A 7,379-nucleotide genomic window follows, 5' to 3' on the forward strand; every position below is an offset into this window, starting at 1 on the left:
AAATTCTTGTTAATCTTGTTATTCTAACTGCACTGTCAAATTTACAGTAGCTACTACAGTGAAAGAAAAGCATGCTATTGTGAGGAGAGTGCACAATTATGAACTTGAAAATGTATCAAACCAATTTGACACATTTGGGCAGACTTGATACAACAATTTTGAACAGAAATGCAATGGTTCATTGGATCAATCTAAAACTTTGCACGTACACTGATGCCATTTAGTGGCAAATCTAAATTGCACCTAACCTGGAATAATACATTGTAGCTTTTCTATTGCATTTTAAACATCATGAAAAAACATTTTAAAAATTCACTTTTTTTTATTTGTATTATCTCCGACATTAATTTCACATTTCCACAAACTTCAAAGTGTTTCCTTTCAAATGGTATCAAGAATATGCATATCCTTGCTTCAGGTCCTGAGCTACAGGCAGTTAGATTTGGGTGTCATTTAGGTGGGGGAAAAAAGAAAAAAAAGAGGGTCAGATCCTTAAGAGGTTTTAATGACAAAGCGCACTGGTATCTAAAACGTCAAAGCATACAGTGCGGTGAAAGTATTTGTCCCCTTTTATAATTTTCTCTACTTTTGCAAATTTTTGATCTTCAACCAAAACCTAATATTAGATAAAGGGAACTGGAGTGAACAAATAACACAATTACATACTTAATTCATTTATTTCATGAACAAAGTGATGCAACACCCACTGCACCTGTGTGAAAAATGAATTGCCCCCTTACACTCAACTTGTTGTGCCACCTTTAGCTGCAATGACTCCAACTCTGTTTTAGTGTTTAGAAATACAGTAGACGCACTCTGTGTATCTAGTCGCCCCGACCCCATTTTAAAGGCTAATAAGTATTTGTACAAATTCACATGTAGTGTATTAAATGTAGTCAAAAGTTTTATTTGGTCCCATATTCCTAGGAACTTGTTGGGTGCATTTGTTTTGGTTGTGTTGCGGATTAGAAATGAATAGTAAGTAATGTATTGGATAATCATGAATGATGAGTGAATAATGATGAGTGAGAAAGATAGAGGAACATCCCATGTTATTGGTAATGGTGAGAGGTTAGCATTTGGGGGGGGGGGGGCTATGGTCTTTGTTCCTCTGTAACTTTCTCACTCAGCATTATTGACGATTCATGTTTATCCATATGAAAGTTGCTACACAGGATTTCTTTGAATTTTTGCATTGTAATTTTAGAACATTTCCATAATATACTGGATCTGGCGCTAATAGTGGAATTATAGTGTTTCACAGTACAGGTTTCATACACATTTTGACCGATGGGATTTTAGGACTTTTCCATGGCTTCTAACAATATTTCCATGACCAACCATTAGCCGCGCCTCTATGTACGTTTTAACAAAGTAAGTGTACTGTGGTATTGACACTGGGAGGCTGCTCTCTGATCCCATAGACCATCTCCTGTGGTTGTGCAAGGCACTTAACCCCACTCAAAGTAGAACACCTGTTAGGCAACTATATAAAACACCTGTGGCCAACCCTTCATCTGGAGAGCTAATGGGTGTGAAGGCTTTTGATCAAGCCCGGCTCAAACACATCAGAGCAATTTTATCAAGGTCCAGTTGAACAGCTCATTGCTAAAATATGGTTTGTTAAAGGGGGACTGGAAAAAAAAGCCTGCACACCCATTAGCTCGGCTGGAGGATGGTTGGCCACCCTTGATGTACAACATTACAACCAAATACATTTCATGACTTTTGAAATAACTTACTAATTGAATACACCGAGTGTACAAAACATTAAGGACACCTGCTCACCTGCTCCATGGCAAAGACTGACCAGGTGAATCCTGGTGAAAGCTTATGATCCCTTGTTGATGTCACTTGTTAAATCCACTTCAATCGGTGTAGATGAAGGGGAGGAGGCAAGTTAAAGAAGGGTTTTTGAGCCTTGAGATATGGATCGTGTATGTGTATGTGTGCCATTCAGAGGGTGAATGGGCAAGACAAAAGATTTAAGTGCCATTGCACTGGGTACAGTAGTAGGTGCGAGGCGCACCTGTTTGTCCATGTTCAACAGTTTCCCATGTGTATCAAGAATGGTGAACCACCCAAAGGACATCCAGCCAACTTGACACAACTGTGGGAAGCATTGGTGTCAACATGGGCCAGCATCCCTATGGAACGCTTTCAATACGTTAAGTCCATGCCTCGACGAATTGAGGCTGTTCTGAGGGCAAAAGGGGTGCAACTCAATATTAATGTCTGTACATTGAGTGTATATCAAATGGCTCTGGTTGGCTACAAATATTTTTTATTCAGCTGAAGCAAGCTCACACATTTTTTTTAGTTTAGTCATGTTTATCTTAGCTACTTTAGAAGTGTTTGCAGGCTGACTGAACCGAATCCAAACTAATCCAAACTCGAAGTGAATCGTTCGTTTTTTATAAACAAGAATGAATCAACTTCGTATGTATCGTTTAAATTAATCAACTTTGTATGGTCTTATTCGCGAGTGACGGTAAGTTTTTTGGGACATGACGAAAACATCAATATGTATTAATAATAGCTAAACGGATAGCTAGAGGATATAATATATTGTAACGAACCTGGGTTTATAAGCACGGGAATCGACTCTGCCCAACGAGCAAACTTTTGCGGCACAGTCGATAGCGCGCCGGACCTCGGGCTAGAAGGTCGAGGGTTCGAGACCTGCTCCCTGCCTGTTTCATTACAATATGTTTTGAATTGGCTACCTAGTTATTAGTCTGTTCTCTATCATATTTTGTAGGGTATATAGGCCAACCTGCTGCTGCAATATCCGATTGTCTCTCCTTGACCAACGGCCCACTCTTGTACGCCCAAACACAGACAGGCTAAAGTGACATTCCGATTCTGGCTGATATGTAGATTTTTATTTGATTGATAAAATATTTAAAAACTGTGCCAAAATCAATTACATTAAAATAAATTCCCATTACTTTCCCAAAAATGTTGGGATTTGATTATTTCCCCAAACTTTTCCAGGCCTGAAAAACACCAATTTAAAAAAAGCCCACTGGCGGGTAGTGGGAGAAGATGAAACGTCATGGATTTTGGCCGACAGTCTGCAAATATTCTCATCAATTAAACATTTGATCTCAGTATAATTTTCTGTTACGAAAACTAAAATCTAGTATGAAAAGAACGGACTAAGTTTAGTAGACTTTACTCTTTGCAAAAGTTGTTTTTATTTTTAAATTGTGCTGTTTAGGAGTGCAAAGGCGAATTGAGTTATTGCACACGCGCACTTCATAGAGTAGGCAGGAATATGCAGTAGTCCTGAAAGGAATATGCAGATGTACCTAGAACGCACCAATAGGATATCGCTAGCGCGGGTTTGTTCTTGCCCACCTCCTCATTTGTTCCCATTGGAAACGACAAGCTATGGTCTATCTTGGTGTATTGGTATTACTGTTCGCCAGTGTTGTTGATTGGGCTGTGTTATTCGCCTACTGATTTCTCCTACCAAAGCTGCATATGTTAAACTAGAGAAAGCTCTTCTGACTTTGTGGCTGTGGTATCTAGTGGAAATCGCTCTTTAATTTCCTGGTTGCTACCACCACCTTCAAACAGCGGTTTTGGTCCACCAGATTTTAAATAGTTTTTACAGCTATGTATTGGTTTTATTGAAAAGATATTCACAGAAATGTAGATGGTACAATGATTCGCTACATTATTCAGCGCTTGTTTTCTTACACAAACTGAAATTGAGCGAACAGTGTCAATTTTTAGCAACCAGGAATTAATCGATTTCCACTAGATAACGCAGCCACAAACTCAGACCAGATTTCCCAGATGCCGCTGAGACAGGATAAATCAATAGGCGAATATCAAAGCCAATCACAACACTGGCAGGTAGGTAATACTGTAAAACACTATCATTCCACTGCTAACGCCAGATATATTATGGACATTTTATGAAATGACAATGCAAATGTGTTTTATGTAGAAGTGTTCAGAAAATGTTATATTCTTACTTACAATTAAAGTGACACCAAAATGACAATACATTATTTATAATTCAGTTCCCATTGGGCAAAACATAAACCTGAAACACAGCCAAAACAAACTGCAAATATATCCAACAAGTCTGTTTAGCCACAAGCTTAATGTAGTCATTGTGTGCCAGGAATACAAGACCAACTGCTAAACTTTTGACAACTTGAATATACTAATTTGTCCAAATACTTACAGAATAAAAAATACTTATAGAACTCTCAAATAAAAGGTGACATTCTGTACTGTCCCCACATATGAAACATTTTATCTCAAATCCAAAATGTGTATAGAGTATGTACATACATGTACATACATATTATGTATGCAGGATCTTTGATAGATTGTTGATTGTAGATGTGAAAAAAAGTACATAAATAGACATGGAGAAAACCAGGCTGTCCAGGAATATACCAATGTTGATGGCTGCTTGAAGGCATTCCATGTAAAACAATGATTTCTTCAGACACTTTTCTAACATAACAGACAAATAATGGTTTTGAACAATGCAAGAGTTAGACTAAAGATAAATAGAATCGTGGAATAAAAAATGTGAAACACATATCCAATGAGAGTTGTAGATATACAACATTTTGCCCCACAATATATTAAGGCGAATTAAATCGAATTACAACCTAATTTGATCAAATCTGGAGTTTTGTGCAAATATCATGTGGGAAAACAATTGTGGAAAATAATACATTGGATGAGGCACAGTATCAATGACATGGCAGTAAAAGTCCAGAGGATTGTGGAAGAGATTCTCTCCTGGCTGGCGTTGGCTCGCCAGTTGCCGCCCTACACCACAGACCATTGGCACAGCACATGTTCCAATTCAACAAACGCTGAAAACAAACTTACAAAGAGCACCCGTATCATGGGGGCAAACAGTGTGCCTTGTTAAATATACAACAGCACAACTACAAAATAGGTAAGAACACTTAGATTAACCACACCCATGTGCTCCTCGATTCCGGAGGGTCACAAATGTCGGGCACGGACCCGAGGTCTTTATACTTAGCCACAGTGCCTTCAGCACCCATTTAAGGAAGTGTAGTGATGATAAGGCCTCTAGAAACAACACATCTCTGCATTAGTTCCCTATATGGAGTCAATGCATGAACACATCACTGGCAGAGAGAAACATAAACTAAGGAAGAAAGAGAGGCTGGTGAGTGAGAGAACCATGGGAAATTAATAGTTTTGTCAGGAAATTGATCAACTTAAACTACAGTGTGTTTCGGCACATAGTCACTTCTGGGTATGTGTTAGCAGAGGTTGAAGCAGATGAAAATGGCATAACAGTCATGACACAGGGACCCTGCTGAGGCCTCTACAGGCGAGAGCGTGCATTGTAGACAGCTAACGCTGGTTGACTTGCACGAACAAGACGAACTGGCACAAACAAACAGAAAACACAGGTATAAATACCCAGGGGATAAGTGGGGAATATGGGCAACACCTGGAGGCTGGTGGAGATAAGCACAGGTGAAACAGATCAGGGCGTGACACATACGCACAAAAAGCCTATTTGTATCAAATTTTTGTTTACATCCCTGTTAGTGAGCATTTCTCCTATGCCAAGATAATCCATCCACCTGACAGGTGTGGCATATAAAGAAAATGTGCAGTTGTCTCACACAACACAATGCCACAGCTGTCTAAAGTTGAGGGAGCACGCAATTGGCATGGTGACTGCAGAAATGTCCACCAGAGATATTGCCAGAGATTTTAATGTTAACATAAGCCTCCTCCAAAGTTGTTTTCGAAAATTTGGCAGTACGTCCAACCGGCCTCACAACCGTAGACGATGTGTAACAATGCCAGCCCAGGACATCCTCATCCAGCTTCTTTACCTGCAGGATCGTCTGAGACCAGCCACCCGGACAACTGAAGAACTTCTGCACAAATTGTCAGAAACCGTCTCAGGTAAGCTCACCTGCATGCTCGTTATTCTCACCAGGGTCTTGACCTGACTGCAGTTTGGCGTCCTAACCAACTTTAGTGGGCAAATGCTCGCCTTCGATGTCCACTGGCACACTGGAGAAGTGTGCTCTTAAATGGATGAATCCCAATTTCAAATGTACTGGGCAGATGGCGTGTATGGCATCGTGTTGGTGAGCGGTTTGCTGATGTCAATGTCGTGAACAGAGTGCCCCATGTTGGCAGTGGGGTTATGGTATGGGCAGGCATAAGCTACAGTCAACAAACACAATTGCATTTTATCGATGGCAATTTGAATGCACAGAGATACCGTGACGAGAGCCTCAGGCCCATTGTCGTGCCATTCATCTGCCACCATCACCTCGTTTCAGCATGATAATGCACAGCCCTATGTCGCAAGGAACTGTACACGATTCCTGGAAGCTGAAAATGTCCCAGTTCTTGCATGACCTGCATACTCACCAGACATGTCACCCGTTTAGCATGTTTGGAATGCTCTGGATCGAGGTGTACGATAGCATGTTCCAGTTCCCTACAACATTCCAAAGGCCACAATCATCAGCCTGATCAACTCTGAAAAGGAGATGTGTCGCGCTGCATGAGGCAAATGGAGGTCACACCCGATACTGACGTGTTTTCTGATCCACGCCCCTACCTATCTATGACCAACGGATGCTTATCTGTATTCCCAGTCATGTGAAATCCATAGATTAGGGCCCAATGAATTTAATTGACTGATTTCCTTAAATGAACTGTAACTGAATAAAATCTTTGAAATTGTTGCATTTATATTTTTGTTCAGTGTAGTTGGCCCATTCGACGACAGCCCCAAGGCTATAAATGACTGCCTACCTAGAGCAGATAGTTACATTAGACTGTGACTTTACAGTGTAATCACTGTTAACATATATACAGTATATATTCCATTAGTATAAAAGCTACAGTATGCTTCAATTCCCAGTCATGTGTGCCAGGAAGCTCCCTTTGCTACTTGAGACCTGTCTTGTGCAGACAAACGAGGATGGATCACTGAATATGAAACATGAAGTCCATGCAATTCATGAAGTTTCCTACAAAACAATTTCCTTTGGCCCATTTTAGGCAAACATATACACACCACATTCCCTTCAGTGTGGGTCAGTTACCTCTTCCTCTGTGACCTGTTCCTAGTGTAACAATTCCCCATCCCCTGGCTTAAAGCACTGGAAGGACGGCAGCCATGATTGATCCCTGAACAAGGGGCAGCCCCACTGAGCTATATATGAACTGGTGACGGCGTCCAAGATGGTCAACCGTTGTTTTCAATGTCATCTTCACACATTCGCGTACACCGTTTCATGGTTGTTGCCATCATTCTAGATCCGGTTTTAGAGAGCTGATTACACCTGCACTCAGTGCTCACTGGAGCAGCGACGACGTCATCCAGA

The sequence above is a fragment of the Oncorhynchus tshawytscha genome, linkage group LG10, assembly GCF_018296145.1.
Source record: "Oncorhynchus tshawytscha isolate Ot180627B linkage group LG10, Otsh_v2.0, whole genome shotgun sequence".
Taxonomy (NCBI): domain Eukaryota; kingdom Metazoa; phylum Chordata; class Actinopteri; order Salmoniformes; family Salmonidae; genus Oncorhynchus; species Oncorhynchus tshawytscha.